Raw genomic sequence first — 23218 nt, 5'->3', positions numbered from 1 at the left:
TGATACAGGTCCCCCTTTACCCTCTGGGGGTCTGGATAACTTCTTATTATGTCTACAGAGGAACCTAAATTAAAATAAAGGTCCTATCTATCAAATTACTATAGGCGGAAAGCGGAATTAGGTATTTTTGACTGGGGTCAAAATTACCCCAAATGACTTGTATTTTTCAAAAGTCCATATTGATATAAAAACACTATACCATGACTTAGATTTATTAAGAAGATGTTGATTGACAAAGTCATGAAAAAAACTAAGAATTTAATAAACCACCTTTGGGCTATGATCAAAAATATGCGTCTGGGGTCAGAATGACCCCAGTCGGTGGTATGAGGGTTGAAGGAAAAATTGTTAACAACTAATGATTAACTAGCAATAAAAACACAACACATACTCAAATAAAATGCTTATTAGGAAGACAAGCCCAATTCGAGAGAATATGAAACTACATAGTTACACTATGAATTGTGAAATGAAACTACTCTTGAAAACTCTTACGGAACATAGTTGATAGCCTGATAGTACAGACTATATTAGCTGTTTTAGTAGTTTAAGGGAGATACCGTTAACTTTATTACATTTACTGCAATGAAATGAATTTGGAAATTGGGAGAGAATACATTTACTGACTTGTTGAAAAAATGTATTTTGTGGTCTTGCAACCCATGCAACAATGTAGCATTGTTGACCGCAGAAAGAGTCAGGTAGCCAGACAAAATGTTTCATGTCTCAGTCATAAGGAAACAGGTGCAGTGGTGATGGCGTCATTCTAATGACTTTCCATAGCTTGGAGGGTGGTACGGATTAGATACCAAGTAAATGTCATTTATAATGTGGTTCATGCCAATCACACAGATCTAAATGCTGACTAGGCCTAAAGACCGTATACCACGGGTATGACCATTTTTTTTTTTACTGCTCTAATTACGTTGGTAACCAGTTTATAATAGCAATAAGGCACCTTGGTGGTTTGTGGTATATGTCCAATATACCATGGCTAAGGGCTTTATCCAGGCACTCCGTGTTGCATCGTGCTTAAGAACAGCCCTTAGTCATGGTATATTGGCCATATACCACAACCCATCAGGCCTTATTGCTTGGTTAGCCTATGTATCTGATCCTTTATGTGCACATGCTATAAGTGATAAGCAGTGTCTTGCCGACATAGGGTCGACTCGACACCTGTGTGAATCTTAGAATCTAATCAGGTAATTGTTTTTTATCGGTAACTGAGGGGCTTCCCAAATGAAACCCTATTCCCTATATAGTGCACTACTATGGGCCCTGGTCAAAAGTTGTATATTATAAATGAAATTGGGTGTCACATTGAGGGATCTGATTGGTAACTTGTGCCCTACTTTAATATCTGTTTAGGTGCTTATTTTTACACTTCAGTCATTTAGCAGACGCGCTTATGTAGAGCGACTTACAGGAGCAATTAGGGTTAAGTGCCTTGCTCAAGGGCACATCGACAGATTTTTCACCTAGTCGGCTCAGGGATTAGGACCAGCAACCTTTCGGTTACTGGCACAACGCTCTTAACCACTAAGCTACCTGCCGCTTATCTCCTGAGACAGTGGTAAATAACAGTGTAACATAATCAACATGAATCATAAACTATAAATCAGAGTAAAGTGACACACTTTTACAACTTAGCTGAGAAATGTCAAAAAATGTTTTAAAAGCAAATTTAATGAGTTTGAAATGGTAATTTCCAGATCGTTTATTTCTCTGACGCTACAGAGAATAATGTTATTTGTTATAATGTTAATGCTATGTAAGTCTAGGTATTTTACACATATCTACACAATGGTCGATCACTAGGCCTATGACATAGGCCCTAAGTACAAATCCTAGTTTAGTTTGCATGGCCCCCCTTTGAGGTGGCACAATCATTAATCTTCCTAGCCCTAACAAGTTAACTGACTGTGGCAGCATTCTTTTTTCACTGTTAAGAAATATATGTCTAAAGGGATCGATGCACAATCTCAAGCACTTTAAAATGGGCATACCATTGTTACATTGGGGCACAATGTCTTCCAAAATCTATTCAGCACAATGTAGAATTATTACAAGACAGGTAAAATCAAATATGAAGTGAAGTTTATTGGTACACCATTTTGAATGCCAGAGATTTTTTGCATTCTATCATTGACATTTTTACAGCTGAAAAACATGTTATATTGCACTGAACCAGGAAACACAGAGAAACACAACAGGAAATGATAGATCCACACAGTGAATCAGTGTCCTTGAGAATTAATGGGCAAGGCTTTGGCAACTTTGCATTTATTGTTCCCCTTATCTAATGTAAGCTGGTCAGGGCTGTTTCCTGGACAGACTGTATCTAAGGTGGGGAGGGTGACACGTTTTGACACGTTATATAACTCACCCTCAGCTGAAGTCAAGACTCTACACAGCCAGATCGGACCAAGGATAGCAAACCCAGGATAGTCGACCCAGGAATGAAGTTTCCTCTAGTATCTGGCCCGTCAGGCACCTCGCCTCTCTGTAATATGAAGTACCTATTTCTGGGATTCTTCACACTGGCCTTGCTGGCATCCACCATGGCACAGGTAACGTTTTAAACTCATTAGCATCCAACTCTCTTAGCAAGGCTCTGCAGGTGGAGAAAGAAAAAATGGAGAGATGGGGAGACCTGAGTAGATCTAAGTGCTCCTAATACTAAGACAGAGTGTTTGGTGAACAGTGAACTCAACAATTATGATTATAACGCATGTATTCTTTTGAAATTTGAGGATCATTAATTTGAGGATCATTTAATGAGTAAATGTAGTTATAAAACAATATTTTTATTTGGACTACTTATATTCTCAAAAGTGACATTAGTTCAGGGGTCTTCAACCTTTTCATGCCCAGGGACCCCAACCCAGGCCAACAGTAAAACAAAGGAACCCCTGTCAAACACTACCGGTCAATGGTTTTAGAACACCTACTAATTTTTCTTTATTTTTTACTGTTTACTGTTTTCTACATTGTAGAATAATAGTGAAGACATCAAAACTATGAAATAACACATATGGAATCATGTAGTAACCAAAAAAAGTGTTAAACAAATCAAAATATATTTTATATTTGAGATTCTTCAAATAGCCACCCTTTGCTTTGATGACAGCTTTGCACACTCTTGGCATTCTCTCAACCGGCTTCATGAGGTAGTCACCTGGAATGCATTTCAATTAACAGGTCTGCCTTCTTAAAAGTTAATTAGTGGAATTTATTTCCTTCTTAATGCATTTGAGCCAATCAGTTGTGTTGTGACAACATAGGGGGGGTATACAGAAGATAGCCCTATTTGGTAAAAGACCAAGTCCATATTATGGCAAGAACAGCTCAAATAAGCAAAGAGACATGATAGTCCATCATTACTTTAAGACATGAAGGTCAGTCAATACGGAACATTTCAAGAACTTTATACGTTTCTTTAAGTGCAGTCGCAAAAACCATCAAGCGCAATAATGAAACTGGCTCTCATGAGGACCGCCACAGGAATGGAAGACCCAGAGTTACCTCTGCTGCAGAGGATAAGTTCATTAGAGTTAACTGCAATTCAGAAATTGTAGCACAAATAAATGCTTCACAGAGTTCAAATAACAGACACATCTCAACATCAACTGTTCAGAGGAGACTGTGTGAATCAGGCCTTCATGGTCGAATTGCTGCAAAGAAACCACTACTAAAGGACACCACTAAGAACAAGAGACTTGCTTGGGCCAAGAAACACGAGCAATGGATATTAGACCAGTAGAAATGTGTCCTTTGGTCTGGAGTCCAAATATGAGATGTTTGGTTCCATCCGCTGAGTCTTTGTGGGATGATCTCTGCATGTGTATTTCCCACTGTAAAGCATGGAGGAGGAGGTGTTATGGTGTGGGGGTGCTTTGCTGGTGACACTGTCTGTGATTTATTTAGAATTCAAGGCACACTTAACCAGCATGGCTACCACAGCATTCTGCAGCGATACGCCATCCCATCTGGTTTGGGCTTAGTGGGACTATCATTTGTTTTTCAACAGGACAATGACCCAACACACCTCCAGGCTGTGTAATGGCTATTTTACCAAGAAGGAGAGTGATGGAGTGCTGCATCAGATGGCCTGGTCTCCACAATCCCCCGACCTCAACCAAATTGAGATGGTTTGGGATGAGTCGGACCACAGAGTGAAGGAAAAGCAGCCAACAAGTGCACAGAATGTGTGGAAACTCCAGGTGAACCTGGTTGAGAGAATGCCAAGAGTGTGCAAAGCTGTCATGAAGGCAAAGGGTTTATAAATATAAAATATATTTTGATTTGTTTAATACTTTTTTGGTTACTACATGATTCCATATGTGTTATTTCATAGTTTAGATGTCTTCACTGTTATTCTACAATGTAGAAAATAGTAAAAATAAAGAAAAACTCTTGAATGAGTAGGTGTTCTAAAACGTTTGACATGTAGTGTATATTTGAAACAAAATGTTTTCCCATGGACTTTAAGTAATTCAAAGGTGGAAAATTGCAATTACTGGGGGGTGGGGGTCCAACTCGAGGTTTCATTTAAAAAATGCACCCCCCTCCCCAATGTAAAAAATCTTTTCACAAGAAAAGAATTAAAAAAAATAACAATAACTGTAGTGACTCTGTGTTTATAAATGTGGATATCGACTTTGCCACTACAGCATGCTTTTGTGGCACAGTCGATGCCACGCAGGGCTACGGGCCATAAGGTTGAGGGTTCGCCAACCACCACAGACGAGCTCACTCTCCCTACCTGTTTCATTACACTACAATCGGAGGCGGTTGCAGACAATGATCAGCTAGGTGGAAATCAGATTTTCAACATTTTTATGCTATATTTATGATTATAAACTGGGTGGTTCAAGCCCTGAATGCTGATAGGCTGAAAGCCGTGGTATATCACACCGTATACCATGGGTATGACAAAAACATTTTTTTTACTGCTCTAATTACGGTGGTAACCAGTTTATAATAGCAATAAGGCACCTCTGGGGTTTGTGATATATGGCCAATATACCACTGCTAAGGGCTGTGTCCTAGCACTCCACGTTGCGTCGTGCATAAGAACAGCCCTTAGCCGTGGTATATTGGCCATGCCCCCTCGGGCCTTATTGCTAATTATATCAAATATATGCAACAAATGTACATGCAACGAACAGCCAATGCACCACACAGCCAATAAGCAAAGCATAACTGCATACCGATTACCGACTTCGGGCGCTTCAACATCATGATTTGCGTTTTCAACACCACAATCAAATAGACTACGCCTATGTCAATCTCGACAAAGACAAAATACATCCATCCTTACCTTGTACCCAGTATCAAAGGCTTGGCTTGACAATCTCAGAATGTCATTAAACTTTTTGTGGTTTTGTGACAGATGTCTCTTTCCATTAATTAAATAGCCGGTGCACAGTTTGGATGGTGGAATTATATTGAAGTGGACGAACGTGAGCAGGTAGCCTACAGGATACTTTTTAAGTAGCCTAATTAGATTAAAACATTGTAACTGGTTGTGTTTATGCCACACACATAAAAGGTAGTACATTTTAAAAGTTAAATGACACATATTTAGGCTATATTGAAGCGTTAGGTTCTACGTGTGAGAGGAAAAACCACTTGGATTGGAGAGGAGTCAGAGCGCGCATTAAGCTTTCGGGAATAACTGGGCCTGCTGACAGCATATGTGGCCACATTATTATAGGACGACTTGGGAGAATGATGATCCCCAACAGACAGCGCATCTCAGTATCAGAAGTAAAAAATAAAGCCAGACTGACCTGCTACTGTGCCTTTCTAGACCTTATAAACTGTTGAGAGTAGACCCACAACTGATCCAAATCAAATGAAACATTCAAATCACAGAGCTTATTCAAATTACATTTTCATTGCAGTTTCCAGCCTAGAGTAGAATTTTATACTCACTTGAAAACAATAATGCAATTATTCATCACATTGTGGTGTTGTTGTAGGCTAGTCTAGGTAGGATCATTTTATTGTCCCTAAGCAAGATCAATAGGGGAGCTTTTTGAGCTGTGTGTCTCATGTCTTCACTGTTCTTTCATGCGCAACGACATGACACACCTGCCCCTCCGCTGCCTATCAGCTACTCCCCTTGTTCTTGTGGGTTTATATAGAAAATTGGTGAGGCTTTGAATGATTTTATGTGTGGTATGATTGCTAGTTAGCTTATTGCAGATCTGGACAAACGATCCACCTACCACTATTGCCACTATGAATGGTGGATAGAGGGCAGGACAGACAGTAAGACTGGCAGACTATATTGACCTGTGGTATAGTAAATGTGTGGAAAAGCATAGTGCATGCAAGCAGATGAGGAACTTTTGCTCGGATGAAAGAAGTTATACAGTAAAACCTGAAAAGTTATATTGTAATTCCCCCCAGTAATTTCGAACTGTTCCTAATTAATTTCAGTTTCAAATAGACATGTGTGAATTAATGCTGAATGAACATGTAGCCTAATGTAAATAATTGAATTTCATCCAACAGAATTCTACAATAGGACCAACAACCAACAAACATAATTCTACAATGGGACCAACAACCACCGCCACAACCGCCACAACCGCCACAACTGCCACAACTGCCACAACTGCCACAACCGCCACAAGGCCAACACCCACAGTAATTTTCAAACTTTCCCTAATTAATTTCAGTTAATAGACATGAGTGAATTAATGCTGAATTAACATGTAGCCTAATGTAAATTCTTCAATTTCATCCAACAGAATTCTACAATAGGACCAACAACCACCAAACAGAATTATACAATAGGACCAACAACCAACAAACAGAATTCTACAATAGGACCAACAACCATCCAACAGAATTCTACAATAGGACCAACAACCATCCAACTGAATTCTACAATAGGACCAACAACCGACCAACAGAATTCTACAATAGGACCAACAACCGACCAACAGAATTCCACAAAAGGACCAATAATCTCCACCTCAACCACCACATGGCCAACCACTCTCACCACACCAGCAGGGGGCAGCCATGTCTTCAGTTACTCCATGACTTTACTGTTTGGTTCGACAGCCAGCCTGATCATGCATTCACTATGGCATTGAGCGCCACATAGAGGGCAAGAGTCACATTGACTGAGCCTTCCTGAGAGTGAAAAAGGGATACTTTGGGATTTTGGCAATGAGGTCCGTTATCTACTTTCCCAGAGTCAGATGAACTCATGGATACTAGTTTTAAGTCTCTGCGTGCGGTTTGAATAAAGTTGCTAACTAGCGCAATTGCTAACTACTAATTGCTAAGTAGCGCTAATGCAATTGTTAACTAGCGTTAGCGCAATGACAGGAACTTCCAGTCATTGTGTTAACACTAGTTAACATTTGATCGCAAAACAACCTCTAACGTCTTTCATACTGGACACAGAGACATAAAAATGGTATCCACAAGTTCATCTGACTCTGGGTAAGACGATAAAGGGCATCATTGCCAAAATCCTAAAGTTCCCTTTAAAAACTGAATGAAGAGCGTAGAAGAATGATCTTTCTCTCTGTCAATTTGTTTGTTTTACAATGACCTGCTTTCGGTTTGTGGGTGCTCTGTTTATTTCAAAATGTAGAATTAACACATTGGTTGATAGGGTATGTTGCAAAATCGGTTTATATTAATGTTTTATAATCAATCAAGCTGTGAGTTCCTTTTAACAAAATAGCTCATTATGCAAATTGTAAATTATTTACTTTCTCATTGTATACATGTTGAAAAGTACCCACATACATTTTTGGGGCGGGTATTGCTATGTGAACAAGTAAAATATTAACATATTCATGTGAGTGCCCTTGGACAAAAATAGCTCATTATACAAATTGTAAATTATTTCATTTCTCATAGTACAAATGTTGAAAGGTACCCAAATATATATATTTTTTTGTATTGCTATTTGACCGAGTGCAATATTTAGATATTCATTTATTAAAATCATGATCTTTTATCACAGTAAATAGGTTTATCTGAATTGCTCTTGCTTTTCATTTTAATATCAGTTCCATTGTTCTGATTTTCAGGGCACTTTAAGATCAATGTATAAAAAGTGTCCACTCCAAAAGTGCCTTCATAGGAAAAATAAATGCATTCAATTTTAATATAAGATAAAGTTATTAATTAACAATGAAAGTATTATTAAAATCTATGACATACAATGTGACTTATCAATACAGGTACAGAAGGCGCATTGATGGCATAGATAACTATAATTAACTATAATAAAGTTTATCATCTTAAACAAACTATGATAAGGTTTATAATTGTTTCAAGTTTTTACCCTATGATAAACTGGGTGGTTCGAGCTCTGAATGCTGATTGGCTGAAAGCTATGGTACATCAGACCGTATACCGTGGGTATGACAAAACATTTATTTTTACTGCTCTAATTACGTTGGTAACCAGTTTATGATAGGCACCTCAGGGGTTTGTGATAAATGGCCAGTATACCACGGCTAAGGGCTGTATCCTAGCAATCCGCGTTTCATCGTGCAGCCAACTGTGGTATATTGGCCATATGCCACACCCCCTCTGGCCTTATTGCTGAAATATACACCCGTTTATTAGATACACTACCGCGTTCACGAAAATGGTGTGCTCCTGGCACTGATGATCATACCACGCTCAAAGTCGCATAGGTCACTCATTTTGCCCATTCTAACGTTCAATCGAATATTCATTGAATGCCTCGATTTCTGTCTGCCTGCTTTATATAGTAAGCCACGGCCACTTGACTCACTGTCTGTAGGAGCCAGTTCCAGTATCTCAGAAATGGCTGGCCTCCTGGGCGTTTCACGCACGACAGTGTCTAGGGTTTACCGAGAATGGTGCGACAAACAAAAAACATTGTGAGAGAGAGCTTTCAATTTTGTGCAGATGAGGGATATACATTTTAAAATAAAATATACATCTATTTTTTATTGTCCTATCATGATGGAACGGTCCCCAACCCTATATCCTAGACACCCACCTGAGCGACCCATACACCAAAGAGAAGTCCCCATCTGTTTTATGGCCCTGCTGTAAGTTGCCTATATGCAGCCAAAACAGAAAGATAAATGCGGTCAGAGACCTACCGCCCCCTCAAGATTCTGAGCCTATGTAGTGTCGAGAAAACGATGCTAATTATGCTGTGAGAACAAGGAAATCCGCTGACACTGTACTTTGATTATAAAGGTTTATTATATCAAAGGATTCCAGCGTCAATTTACAGATATAGGCCGATATCTGGAGAATAACCGGCTCCAATCTCTAATATGTTATTCTCCCCGTCCTTTGTCCCAAACCATAGTATATATCCTATGTAATCTGATATGGGTGTTTTCCCCTACAGACCAATCCCAGGACTCCACCTAACAGACTTCCTCAGCTTTAGGGTGCCCCTATAGAACTACTCTCCAGATGCTCCCTTAAGCTGAGTCAACATCCTCTAAGACCATTTGAAACCATTAGCAAAGTCATAAATTGTCCAGATACCACATATTTCCCCCCTTCGAGACTAACTAAGTCTCGAAACCAAAAAGAATAGGTTTATGACAAATAACAATTTTTCTCTTATTGAGTAACTTTAACAATAAACCAAATTTTAGGAAGAGTAAACACCTTTTTCTATGGAGTGTAAATACATTTCTATGAAATATGAACAAATCTCTATGGAGTGTGAGAGCGAAAAACCTGTCTGGCAGCTTTCTTTCCAAATATCCATCAATCAATCAAGACAGTAAAATTCTCTCATGGCCCCTCTGCCCCAGGCAACCACTTAAGTACTCCAGATCAATTCATACATCTTTATCAATGCATTTTAAACTATGATGCAATTTAAATACACATGAAAGCCTCAGCAAACAAAATACAATAAAACATTTCCACATTCAGGCTGGTCAACCCATCGGACCCTCCTGTGGATTCTCTCTATCCCTGCCTAGACCCAATATCCCTAAGCATCCACAAAATAAACAAAAACATCTGAGATCCCCACATGTACCCAATAACAGCAAATATCATTCTTCAAAAATTAATACAGAAAGAATATGACACAAATTATGTATTACACATGCAAATATGTCTATATATCATTGCAGACACTGGAATGTAGTCCACTACACTTCATCTCCTCAGCAGTGTCGACTTCCAATGCAACGTCGATGATGGAATCTGAACATTTCCACACCTTCCTTGTTCAATTTCCTCCAGTCCACTCATATTGTCCCTTCATATTGTCCATTCATATTGTCCCCTTTACACATTCCCCCATATGCTTCTGGAAGAAAAGAAAAGACCAAACAGTATATTTTGCAAAACAACACATTCAAATTAAAACATCAATATCAAAAATAATATAAAAATGATATATAAAATAATCACATTCCATTTACCCCCTTTGATTCATCACAAAATACTAACTATCACCATAATATTTAAAAACATGTGAAAAAATCAACATTCATATCTATCCATCAATACTCCTTTGAGTGTTGACAGAAGGTTAAACCCTCTTATCGTTTCATTTGCAAAACCCTTCAAAGTATAGGTAATATTATCTATGTTATCTTCCAAAAATGTTACACCATACCATGGAAAAATTCCCCACTTCTCTCCTAGACTTATCCTCCAATGGTAGGCTTCCAGACTATGAAACTTCTCTCTTTCAGAATCAGATTTATCTCTTTCCCCGTGCTTCCCCTCTTTTAATTTTAAAAACCTCATATGGAAGCTTCAACTTCAACATGTAACAACATCCTTTCCATCCATAGGGTAAGAATATATTCTTTCTCACCACAAACCCCCTAAATATCTCTAAATTCCCAATAGTCACATTACCATGCAAAAACTTCTCTTTCCCCATCAAAGTCCTTCTCTTCTTACTAAATTCAACATCAAAAGTTACATTATATTTCTCATTACTAACCTTATGTTCATGCTTACCCCAAAGTCATCATATAATCATCACCATCTGATATTCCCCTAAACAACCCCTTTCCATCATATGTTTTATTTAAACAAAAACAGCTTTTAGCCCTCACGGGTTTCACCTCCAATGCTTCATGAAGCGCTACTAACTGATTTTCCTTCCTATCTAACAAATTCACATAGGTTAATTCATTTAACCAATAACACTTAAACCTAGGCCTAAACAAATGCTTCCACAACTACATTGTTATATCTGTTAATGATTGTTGCTGATACAACAGCCCTGATATAGCATAAGATTGACACGTACTTGATAGAGGTTGAGCCACCGTCTATAAGATTCAACCCCATGTTCCTGGTGCTGGAATACTCAACAGACATTTACCCTCACGATTCCTCACTGATCTTACAGAATGAGGTAACTGCTTGAACCAAAGATTCCTACCTGCCCATCCATCTTTAATTTGCACAGAGGAATCAAATCCATATGCCTTTCATTTAGTTTCTCTCTTCCCTAACGAGCAGTATTGATCAGATATATATTCTTGTCTTCCATTAAAATCAAAGAACTCATCCTGTACCTCCATGATAGTATTCTCCCTTATATTTCCTCTAACATGACTCAAAATAAGTTAGCAATCACTCATAACCCTCTTCCACTTCATATCATTGTACAAAATATACTTCCTTTCACTAGGTGAAACAGCTTCTACTTCTTGTCCTGATAACAACTCTTCTTCTCCATAATTATCTCTCCACTTAACTCTAAAATTCCCTTCACCACTGTTCTCTCTCTCTTACTAACATTGAAGCTGAGCTGACTGTCCTAGAGTTCCTTCAATTCTAGTTTTCATAACTTTTTAGTCTGACTTTTTCTCCTAATTTTTCAAAAACCATTTCACTGATTTATCCACAAATTCCTTTCCCACTAATTTTAGAATATTTGATCGGAAAGTCCCCACCTGCTTATGACTTCTTTACACAAAAACTTGGCAAACGATTGAGCATCTTTTAGCTTAGTTTGACATCTTATGCACCTCTTGGTGTAGGAATGTAACCAAGAATAACAGTCACCCCCTTTAAACATTACTTTTCAGACAGATTGTCCACCTGCTGTCACACCCTGGCTCTGGGACTCTATATGTTGAGCCAGGGTGTGTTCATTCTATGTGTTCTGTTTCTATGTTGGGGGTTCTAGGTTGTGTTTTTCTATGTTGGCCTGAGTGACTCCCAATCAGAGGCAACGAGTGTCAGCTGTTGGCTGGTTGTCTCTGATTGGGAGCCATATTTATACCGTCTGTTTTCCTTTTGTGTTTGTGGGTTCTTGTTCCGTGTTCGGTCATTGTCACCGTGGACTTCACGAGTTGTTTATTGTTTTTTGTTCGTGCTTTAATTAATAAAGTAACATGTTCATTCATCACGCTGCGCATTGGTCTACTTCTCTCCCTGACGATCGTGACAGAAAAACCCACCATACTAGGACCAAGCAGCGTGTCCAGGAGCAGGCAGACTGGACATGGGAGGATCGCCGGCCATGGAGTGAGACTGACGAGAGGCAACCCCAAACATTTTTTAGGGGGGGGGGGGGCACACGGCATGGACGACGGGGCTGACGGAGGCAAAAGAGGGGCGGATTCTGGAGGCCACCAGGTTACGGATACACCGCCCTGTACGTCCTGTGCGGATGCCTCACACAGAGTGTGTGAGGGTAGGCATTCAGCCAGGACGGGTTGTGGCCGCTCTTCACTCCAGGGCTCCTATCCGTCTCCACAGCCCGGTTCGGCCTGTCCCTGCTCCACGCACCAAGCCTACGGTGTGCGTCGCCAGCCCAGTCCGGCCAATCCCTGCTCCACGCACCAAGCCTACGGTGTGCGTCGCCAGCCCAGCCCGGCCTGTCCCTGCTCCACGCACCAAGCCTACGGGGTGCGTCGCCAGCCCAGCCCGGCCTGTCCCTGCTCCACGCACCAAGCCTACGGGGTGCGTCGCCAGCCCAGCCCGGCCTGTCCCTGCTCCACGCACCAAGCCTACGGGGTGCGTCGCCAGCCCAGCCCGGCCTGTCCCTGCTCCACGCACCAAGCCTACGGGGTGCGTCGCCAGCCCAGCCCGGCCTGTCCCTGCTCCACGCACCAAGTCTATGGTGCGCGTCGCCAGCCCGGCCCGGCCTGTTCCTGCCACTCGCACCAAGCCAGGGGTGCGAGTCGTCAGCCCTGTAAAGCCCGTTCCGGCTCCACGCACCAAGCCAGGGGTGCGCATCGTCAGCCCGGTCCGGCCCGTTGCTGCTCCACGCACCAAGCCAGGGGTGCGAGTCGTCAGTCCGGTGAGGCCCGTTCCGGCTCCACGCACCAAGCCAGGGGTGCGTATCGTCAGCCCGGTCCGGCCCGTTGCTGCTCCACGCACCGAGCCAGGGGTGCGCATCGTCAGCCCGGTCCGTTCCGGCCTCACGCACCAAGCCAGGGGTACGCGTCGTCAGTCCGGCACAACCCGTGCCTGGGTCATCGGTGCCAAATCAGGTACCGCTCAACTGCTCCACAACGGAGCTGAAGCTAGCCGTTCCTGCTACGTTCAGGTCAGCTCCTGCCAGCGGGGCCAGACCGGACCAGGGGCGCTATGGGGGGATTATTGGAGGGTGGTGGGCAAGGCCGGAGCCAGAACCGCCGCCGAGGAGGTATGCCCACCCAGCCCTCCCCTGTTTTGCTCTTATTGAGGCGCGGTTGCAGTCCGCGCCTTTAGGGGGGGGTACTGTCACACCCTGGCTCTGGGACTCTATATGTTGAGCCAGGGTGTGTTCATTCTATGTGTTCTGTTTCTATGTTGGGGGTTCTAGGTTGTGTTTTTCTATGTTGGCCTGAATGACTCCCAATCAGAGGCAACGAGTGTCAGCTGTTGGCTGGTTGTCTCTGATTGGGAGCCATATTTATTCTGTCTGTTTTCCTTTTGTGTTTGTGGGTTCTTGTTCCGTGTTCGGTCATTGTCACCGTGGACTTCACGAGTCGTTTATTGTTTTTTGTTCGTGCTTTAATTAATAAAGTAACATGTTCATTCATCACGCTGCGCATTGGTCTACTTCTCTCCCTGACGATCGTGACACCTGCCTATGACATAGTCAATCTATTCAAGCAAAAATGGTTCCCAAAAACCCTACTCCTTTATAATCTTTCTCCTAATCGCCCCCCTTGCAACATTAGCTAACCCCTAGCTTCCTGAATCATCAGACCTAATAGGTATAGAGGCGCTACTATCAACCCCTCATGGTTTCTCCCAAAACAACAAACATTCTTACTCTGAGGATTTTTTCTATTGTCTTCAAAACACCTGCTTTTGAAAGTCCTTCAATTCCTGGTTCAATCCCTTGGATTGCTTCATCTTTCAATGGATACTGATTCTTCCAAGGAGGTCTGCCTCCTCGTCGAAGTTCAACTTTCACCTCAATTGGGCTGATTTCACAAATCCAATATCGGTACTACTTTGATAACACAAACATTCTTGAACTTTTTGCAACATCTCCTCTTTATTAGATTCTTAATTCATCTTCACACTGCAAATAGATTAATGTGTTATCCGTACAGCTTATGACTCTCCTTGTCCTTGAGCCAAAATCATCATTTTGAGAAATCGCTGATCTTCACTCCTCCAAATCCCCAAAATTCTCTTTCATCGGTACAAAAACAGCTTTCTCTGCTTCTGTCATCATTTCTCCTATTTGCTTCTGCTCATAGCCTTCAGAAACCAACAAGGTCACATGTGGCACACTCTTCTCAATCTCCAATTCTTTATCCAGATAATCATCTATGTTTATCTTCATAGCTGCTCCTTGTGGTCCTAAAATTATTCAACATAAGCTGAGTTGAACTTTCTTTAGTTGATGACTCAACCATTCCCCTGAGTTCAATTCGGCAGCATTCTTAAAATACTTCAGCTGAGTTGAAATGGATATTCCAGAAGCCTCGCATCTGGCATTTTTTCCTTACATTTCTTCCATATCTTAGCCTGCTTCAAAAAAATCTTCACTGAGATTTCCAATCCAGAATACTATAGACTAATCCATCTCTGTCATCATCAACAATTGGTAAACCTTTTCCTTTTGCACTTCTACCAGACAGCCGTCTGGTGTACATCTTATTTTACAATTCAATTTCCACAATGCAATAGGTGTATGTTCTGATACCAGTATGGGTATTGTAATTTTCTAATTTTCATAGCAGAGCTCAATTTGTTCCTTAAGAGTAATCAACTGTTTCACTCCCTCAAATCCCTATCCTAATTAGTTGATTTGACATAGTGAGATGTGTAACCTCTTCAGGCTGAACACAGATAAAAGCAGTTCCGCTATCCACCATCACTTCCAATGGTCCGTTGTTTATTTTCACCTCAATTGTTGGATATTTTTCCCCTAACTGGTGCTACCAGCTGACACCCCCCTTTCGGATCTTCTAGGCACCCCTAGAATCCTTGCTCCTTGCCCCTATAAGGGTTCACCTGTCCTCCAGATGATCTTCACTTGCTCCTGTATCTTCCTCTGAAATTCCCTCTTATGTTTCCTTCTGGCCCATTACACTCACAGCAAAGTCACCAACCTGTCCACAATCATAACACACTTCTCAAGATTGTTGGAAGTATGGCTTAAATCTTCCTCCTCCTCCTCTTTCTAAGCCTTCTCGTCCTCTTCCTCTCCAATTCTGTGTCTGTCCAGAAACTATCTATGGATATGAAACAATTTGTACCACTAGTTGTGGCTGGTACAATTGCATTTGACCTTGTTCAGTTGAAGCTGTGGCAGTGATTGTTGATTTGGTACACAGATTATTCATGACCAAAGCTTATTTCTTCTCCTTCTTATTCTCCCCCAGTTGTATTTTATTAAGTTTTCTGAGAGTTTCTTGGTCCTGTTCTTTCTAGTTGTGTTCCTTTTTCCTGTATAGATCCACTTGATGGGCTATATGACCTCTATAGACACCTTTTGTCATGCTTCCAACTCCAACCACCTTCTTACTGGTGAGGGCAGTCCCATCTGCAGTTTAGCTCTCAAAATTGACTTCTCAATTTGACTCACATCTGGATCATTTCCAGCAATATTTCTCCACACTTTATGAACTCTTGACACATAGGCTCTCTGATTTTCTTTTTGTCCTAGTGGGTCAATCAGAGTGTTTTCAGGATGCACATTTGTTGGAAACGTATCTTTCAGTGCTCTCCACAGCCGATTTCCACTTGCAGCCAACAATTCAGGGTCATTCACCTCAGTCCCCACATATCTATTAAGTCCCGCTTTCTGAAAAATTTCTTCCATATCTGGAATCCCAAGGAGATTAGCCAAAAGTCTCTTAATGTCTCCTATGGCTGACTATGTTCCCACCATAATTTCTTCCAATTTTTGAAATCCAAGGATATGCTCCATCTTGAAGAGTAGGCAGCTTCTCAAGTATATCTGACATATCGGTATTCTTCAAAGGCTTATATTCTAGGTTCTGTACTCGAAATATCATCTTGCATCCTCTTCTTACTTGTGCTCTCTTTCCTTTCCTCAATGTATTATTCTTCTCCAATTCTTGGGATCCTTTTCTCAGCAGTTTTTTCTCTTCTCTATCTTCGGCTTCTTGAGTTGTTCTTCCAGTTCTCTTACTTCTTCTAAATTATTCCCCTTATCCAGGCATGATACGCATCGGTCTATATCTCTTTCTATTTCTTCTGTGCTAATCATTGTAGGATAAAATCCTGCTGAACATAAAGCACCTTTAATCTCCAAATCTTCATCGCTTTCTCCATCTTCACTTTCATCAGAGATCGAATCTCTAGTATCCTTCTTCTTCAACTTCCATCACCCCTTCTTTCCTCTCTTGCCAACCTCCTTCTGATCACAGAGTCATATCCACCCATGATCTCTTCTGAATCACTCTGATCATCATCATCATCATCATCATCTTCAAGTTCCATCCTCCTGAACCTCACTCCACCCTTAGTTTCCAGACATCTCGTTTTCTTCTTACTTTTGGAGTTTGGATTCATCTTTATGGTCGTTTCTGCTTTTCCTCTCTCTATTATTCAAGCACTTTCATCATGTTGATGACGTCAGGGTTAAGAGTCCCTTCCACTAGCCATGGTTGTTCAATGTCACGCCAACGTTTATTCCCTTTTCCAGATAACCTTGCAATACCATTAACTAAAGGATTACTATTTTCTACTACATCAACAGGAGTAATTGCTTTCATAGTTTTGATGTCCTTTTTCCCCCTTGTAACAACTCTTTTATATTCCTTTGTTGTGAATTATTTTATTATTTTATACTATGTAGCTTATGGTTCCCTCTTTTTTTTCTCTCTTTTTTAAATCTTTTCCCCCCCAAATTAATTAATTAATCAATCAATCAATTCGTCAATTTATTAATCAATTTACTTATTTGTATCAATTTATTTTATTTTATTTTACCAAATTATTGATTAGTGGCAATCTTACCACATCCGATCAGGAAAAGTAAATGAAAGTAGTCACCTTAGAGCAATCCAAAAAATAAAGACCTCTAATCCAGCAACACTACAGCACTCACAAACCCATTGCCTAATAAGCACCCAATTACCTTAATTTTACAGAATAATGTCAATGCTCGATTTCCCACTCAACTCTAATCAAACCCACTCATGCACAAAAACTCCAAAATGCAATTCTTAGTTACATCAATTGATCAGTCTGTTGCCAAGTCCCTGTCAAATTGTCACAACATGAAATATGCTAGGCACCCAAAATATCCTCAATGGGAAGGTACGTTTTGTAAATAGAACAGTACTAGCCTTGATTTGACTTGATCCGTTGCAGCACACTCTGTCGCATTATGCACTCGTCAGCACCTCCTCTCTCTCTGTCTCCTCCTCATCGTCTCTCACATCACAGAAGAACAAAGAACAGACAAGAATTTAGTATTTTATGCACTCACTGGGTTATTGCAACCATTCAATACTCCTCTAGTCATACTCGCTCTTAAAAATAAGCAAACAGCTTAACTCAGGAATAGTATAAATAGCTCAATAACATTTTATTTAATTATTTAATTATTTTTTATTTATTTTTATTTTTAATTCGTCAACATATCTCTCATCAATTCAATAGATCTCAATCAAATAGTTTCATCGTTAAGCAACAGCCGATTTAACAAACAGAACACTCCATTTGTGTCTAAATCTCCCCCTCCCTCTCTGTCTGCTCTGAGTATGCGTCTCCCAGCAACTCAGTGCAGGCAGAGGAGTGGCATATTTGCTCTACGTAACTCTAAACTCATAAAATCACACGCATGCGTAGTTCATTCACCAATGCGATTTCAGAGTGGGAAGAGCTCCCAAGCAGCTCTCTCCAAGCTAACCAACAGAAAGTAGACAGACCCGCTGTCCCTCCGTTCTTTCCCCCAACAGACAAACAGTAACACTTAACAGAGCTCACAAACCAACACAAAACATAGAACACAAACCCTACTCTCTTCCACACACACACACACACATACAGTTTAAGAGGCTTATTTCCGTTCCTACGGACCCCTAAGCAGGCTACTACCATCGCGCCATTTTTCCTTTGTTCCTAAATTTCTGCTACCTTGAGTTCGCGGATATCCAATGAGCGGTTACATCAAACATATACTTCATCAACTATAAGTCGAGCGGTAACTTACAATCTAATGTATATACCACAACCCCAGTCCCCGGGACTGACCTAAACCCACCTAATGCGCTTTTCGGATTTTCGGCCCATCCTAATGATCGCCTCGTTGGAGGGCTAATCATAGATCCGCGATGTCCTAATTTGTATACATTTTTCCTTAGTTCCTGGCCTTTCCTTCATTGTATTCTTTTTGAATTTTATTCAAGCAAAATATCCCTATATACACTCCCCCCTGTTTGCGTTGTTACCAGCGCAAACACATTTAGAAATTTAAACGGACTCTTATCCCACAGCAAATAACAGCAAAGCACACACGCAAGTTCTTAACAGTGCATTCATTCAACGCACACACACACAGACACACAAACTAACCAGTGCCCAAAGTAGTGAGAAAACTCACCCTTATCTGGCGGACTCTGGAGCGAGAGTCAGCTCGGCGCCCATGAATGGAACGTTGAGAAAAGATGCAACACGACCCAAATACCTCATCGCCATTAATGTAGTTTCCCAGGGTGGGCATCCTCGTCGCCATTAATGTAGTGTCGAGAAAATGATGCTAATTATGCTGTGAGAACAAGGAAATCCGCTGACACTGTACTTTGATTATAATGGTTTATTATATCAAACGATTCCAGCGTCAATTTACAGATATCTGCCGATATCTGGAGAATAACCGGCTCCAATCTCTAATATGTTATTCTCCCCGTGCTTTGTCCCAAACCATAGTATATATCCTATGTAACCTGATATGGGTGTTTTCCCCTACAGACCAATCCCAGGACTCCACCTAACAGACTTCCTCTGTTTTAGGGTGCCCCTATAGAACTACTCTCCAGATGCTCCCTTAAGCTGAGTCAACATCCTCTTAAATTGTCCAGATACCACACCTGCTTGGCAGGGTTGGTCCTACAAAGCCAGAGCCCCCTGATGGGAGAGCATAATATACAAGGAAATTCTCAAAGCTGCTAATGAGAACCTTGACGACCTTGTACCTAGCCGGTGGGGATTCCGGTGGGGTACCCCCACCCAGGTAGTGGCAGTGCTGACAATACTGGCAGCAGTAACTCATGGGAGGGGGTCACAATCGGACAATCAGAGAGGGGGCATATTATTGTGGCCCTTGTGTCACAAAATAATCAAAGATCTGACTGCACGGAGATGCTTGGGGAAAATGGTTACAACGGGGGACCAGAGTGTTTGTGTCTCATGGGAAGACATAGGTTAATCAAATCTCACATTTTTGTAAATTTTTTCTCAATCTTGCATGCTTTCTCAAACAGCTGTAACTGTATATGCATTCGTGAATCAGGTCCTTTCTTGAGTTGAGCTCTGGGATGTAACAACCGTTGAGCATCTGAGCTTATGGTTGATTGTGGAGGAAAGGGGTTGAGTGTGTTAGAGTATGTACGTGTGTGTGTGTGTGTGTGTGTGTGTGTGTGTGTGTGTGTGTGTGTGAATCCCACAACTGTTGCAAGGGGGTAAGGATGGATTTAAGAAGCCATGCTGTTCTCCACTCATTAGCTATATTAACTGCACCTGTTTGAACTCGTTACCTGTATAAAAGACACCTGTCCATACACTCAATCAAACAGACTCCAACCTCTCCACAATGGCCAAGACCAGAGAGCTGTGTAAGGACATCTGGGATAAAATTGTAGACCTGCACAAGGCTGGGATGGGCTACAGGACAATAGGCAAACAGCTTGGTGAGAAGGCAACAACTGTTGGCGCAGTTATTAGAAAATGGAAGAAGTTCAAGATGATGGTCAATCACCCTCGGTCTGGGGCTCCATGCAAGATCTCACCTCGTGGGGCATCAATGATCATGAGGAAGGTGTGGGATCAGCCCAGAACTACACGGCAGGACCTGGTCAATGACCTGAAGAGATCTGGGACCACAGTCTCAAAGAAAACCATTTGTAACACACTACGCTGTCATGGATTAAAATCCTGCAGCGCACGCAAGGTCCCCCTGCTCAAGCCAGCGCATGTCCAGGCCCGTCTGAAGTTTGCCAATGACCATCTGGATGATCCAGAGGAGGAATGGGAGAAGGTCATGTGGTCTGATGAGACAAAAATATAGCTTTTTGGTCTAAACTCCACTCGCCGTGTTTGGAGGAAGAAGAAGGATAAGTACAACCCCAAGAACACCATCCCAACCGTGAAGCATGGAGGTGGAAACATCATTCTTTGGGGATGCTTTTCTGCAAAGGGGACAGGACGACTGCACCGTATTGAGGGGAGGATGGATGGGGCCATGTATCGCGAGTTCTTGGCCAACAACCTCCTTCCCTCAGTAAGAGCATTGAAGATGGGTCATTGCTGGGTCTTCCAGCATGACAACAACCCGAAACACACAGCCAGGGCAACTAAGGACTGGCTCCGTAAGAAGCATCTCAAGGTCCTGGAGTGGCCTAGCCAGTCTCCAGACCTGAGCCCAATAGAAAATCTTTGGAGGGAGCTGAAAGTCCTTATTGCCCAGCGACAGCCCCGAAACCTGAAGGATCTGGAGAAGGTCTGTATGGAGGAGTGGGCCAAAATCCCTGCTGCAGTGTGTGCAAACCTGGTCAAGACCTACAGGAAACGTATGATCTCTGTAATTGCAAACAAAGGTTTCTGTACCAAATATTAAGTTATGCTTTTCTGATGTATCAAATACTTATGTCTTGCAATAAAATGCAAATTAATTACTTAAAATGTGATTTTCTGGATTTTTGTTTTAGATTCAGTCTCTCACAGTTGAAGTGTACCTATGATAAAAATTACAGACCTCTTACATGCTTTGTAAGTAGGAAAACCTGCAAAATCGGCAGTGTATCAAATACTTGTTCTCCCCACTGTATATATATTGAGGTGAGAGCATTGTAAATGCTTTTGGCGGTTGACCTGCTTCTGTTTTGTGGGTGGCACTGTGTGCTGTTTTCGAAGGATGGGTCCTGGCCTCTCGGGTGGCCTAGGCATCCGGGGGGACGCGGGTGGTATGCCGATCACTGGGATGACAACCCAACTTGGGATGGGGAGGGGCTTTAGCGGGGTGAATAGTGGAGAACAATTGGAGGGTTACTTAGTAGCAATGCAAATATCATGGTACAGCTACAGTGAGGGAAAAAAGTATTTAGTCAGCCACCAATTGTGCAAGTTCTCCCACTTAAAAAGATGAGAGAGGCCTGTAATTTTCATCATAGGTACACGTCAACTATGACAGACAAATTGAGAAAAAAAGATCCAGAAAATCCCATTGTAGGATTTTTAATGAATTTATTTGCAAATTATGGTGGAAAATAAGTATTTGGTCACCTACAAACAAGCAAGATTTCTGGCTCTCACAGACCTGTAAATTCTTCTTTAAGAGGCTCCTCTGTCCTCCACTCATTACCTGTATTAATGGCACATGTTTGAACTTGTTATCAGTATAAAAGACACCTGTCCACAACCTCAAACAGTCACACTCCAAACTTCACAATGGCCAAGACCAAAGAGCTGTCAAAGGACACCAAAAACAAAATTGTAGACCTGCACCAGGCTGGGAAGACTGAATCTGCAATAGGTAAGCAGCTTGGTTTGAAGAAATCAACTGTGGGAGCAATTATTAGGAAATGGAAGACATACAAGACCACTGATAATCTCCCTCGATCTGGGGCTCCACGCAAGATCTCACCCCGTGGGGTCAAAATGATCACAAGAACGGTGAGCAAAAATCCCAGAACCACACGGGGGGACCTAGTGAATGACCTGCAGAGAGCTGGGACCAAAGTAACAAAGCCAACCATCAGTAACACACTACGCCGCCAGGGACTCAAATCCTGCAGTGCGAGACGTGTCCCCCTGCTTAAGCCAGTACATGTCCAGGCCCGTCTGAAGTGCATTTGGATGATCCAGAAGAGGATTGGGAGAATGTCATATGGTCAGATGAAACCAAAATATAACTTTTTGGTAAAAACTCAACTCGTCATGTTTGGAGGACAAATAATGCTGAGTTGCATCCAAAGAACACCATACCTACTGTGAAGCATGGGGTTGGAAACATCATGCTTTGGGGCTGTTTTTCTGCAAAGGGACCAGGACGACTGATCCGTGTAAAGGAAAGAATGAATGGGGCCATGTATCGTGAGATTTTGAGTGAAACCCTCCTTCCATCAGCAAGGGCATTGAAGATGAAACGTGGCTGGGTCTTTCAGCATGACAATGATCCCAAACACACCGCCCGGGCAACGAAGGAGTGGCTTCGTAAGAAGCATTTCAAGGTCCTGGAGTGGCCTAGCCAGTCTCCAGATCTCAACCCCATAGAAAATCTTTGGAGGGAGTTGAAAGTCTGTGTTGCCCAGCGACAGCCGCAAAACATCACTGCTCTAGAGGAGATCTGCGTGGAGGAATAGGCCAAAATACCAGCAACAGTGTGTGAAAACCTTGGGAAGACTTACAGAAAACGTTTGACCTGTGTCATTGCCAACAAAGGGTATATAACAAAGTATTGAGAAACTTTTGTTATTGACCAAATACTTATTTTCCACCATCATATGCCAATAAATTCATTAAAAATCCTACAATGTGATTTTCTGGATTTTTTTTTCTCATTATGTCTGTCATAATTGACGTGTACCTATGATGAAAATTACAG

General features: G+C 41.7%; 1 long non-coding RNA gene across 1 annotated transcript; it reads left to right on the top strand.

Moving 5' to 3' along the window:
* The first annotated feature begins 2370 nt into the window (after window positions 1–2370).
* LOC311131929 lies at window positions 2371–8294 on the top strand. Its single transcript, XR_014613473.1, has 3 exons — window positions 2371–2573; window positions 6529–6663; window positions 6768–8294. It is a non-coding gene; the product is annotated as an uncharacterized lncRNA (long non-coding RNA).
* The last annotated feature ends 14924 nt before the right edge of the window (window positions 8295–23218 follow it).

The sequence above is a fragment of the Coregonus lavaretus genome, assembly GCF_964263955.1.
Source record: "Coregonus lavaretus genome assembly, chromosome: 7".
Classification (NCBI taxonomy): domain Eukaryota; kingdom Metazoa; phylum Chordata; class Actinopteri; order Salmoniformes; family Salmonidae; genus Coregonus; species Coregonus lavaretus.
The sequence above is the reverse complement of the archived record's forward strand: the minus strand, read 5'-3'. Positions and strand labels throughout refer to the sequence as shown.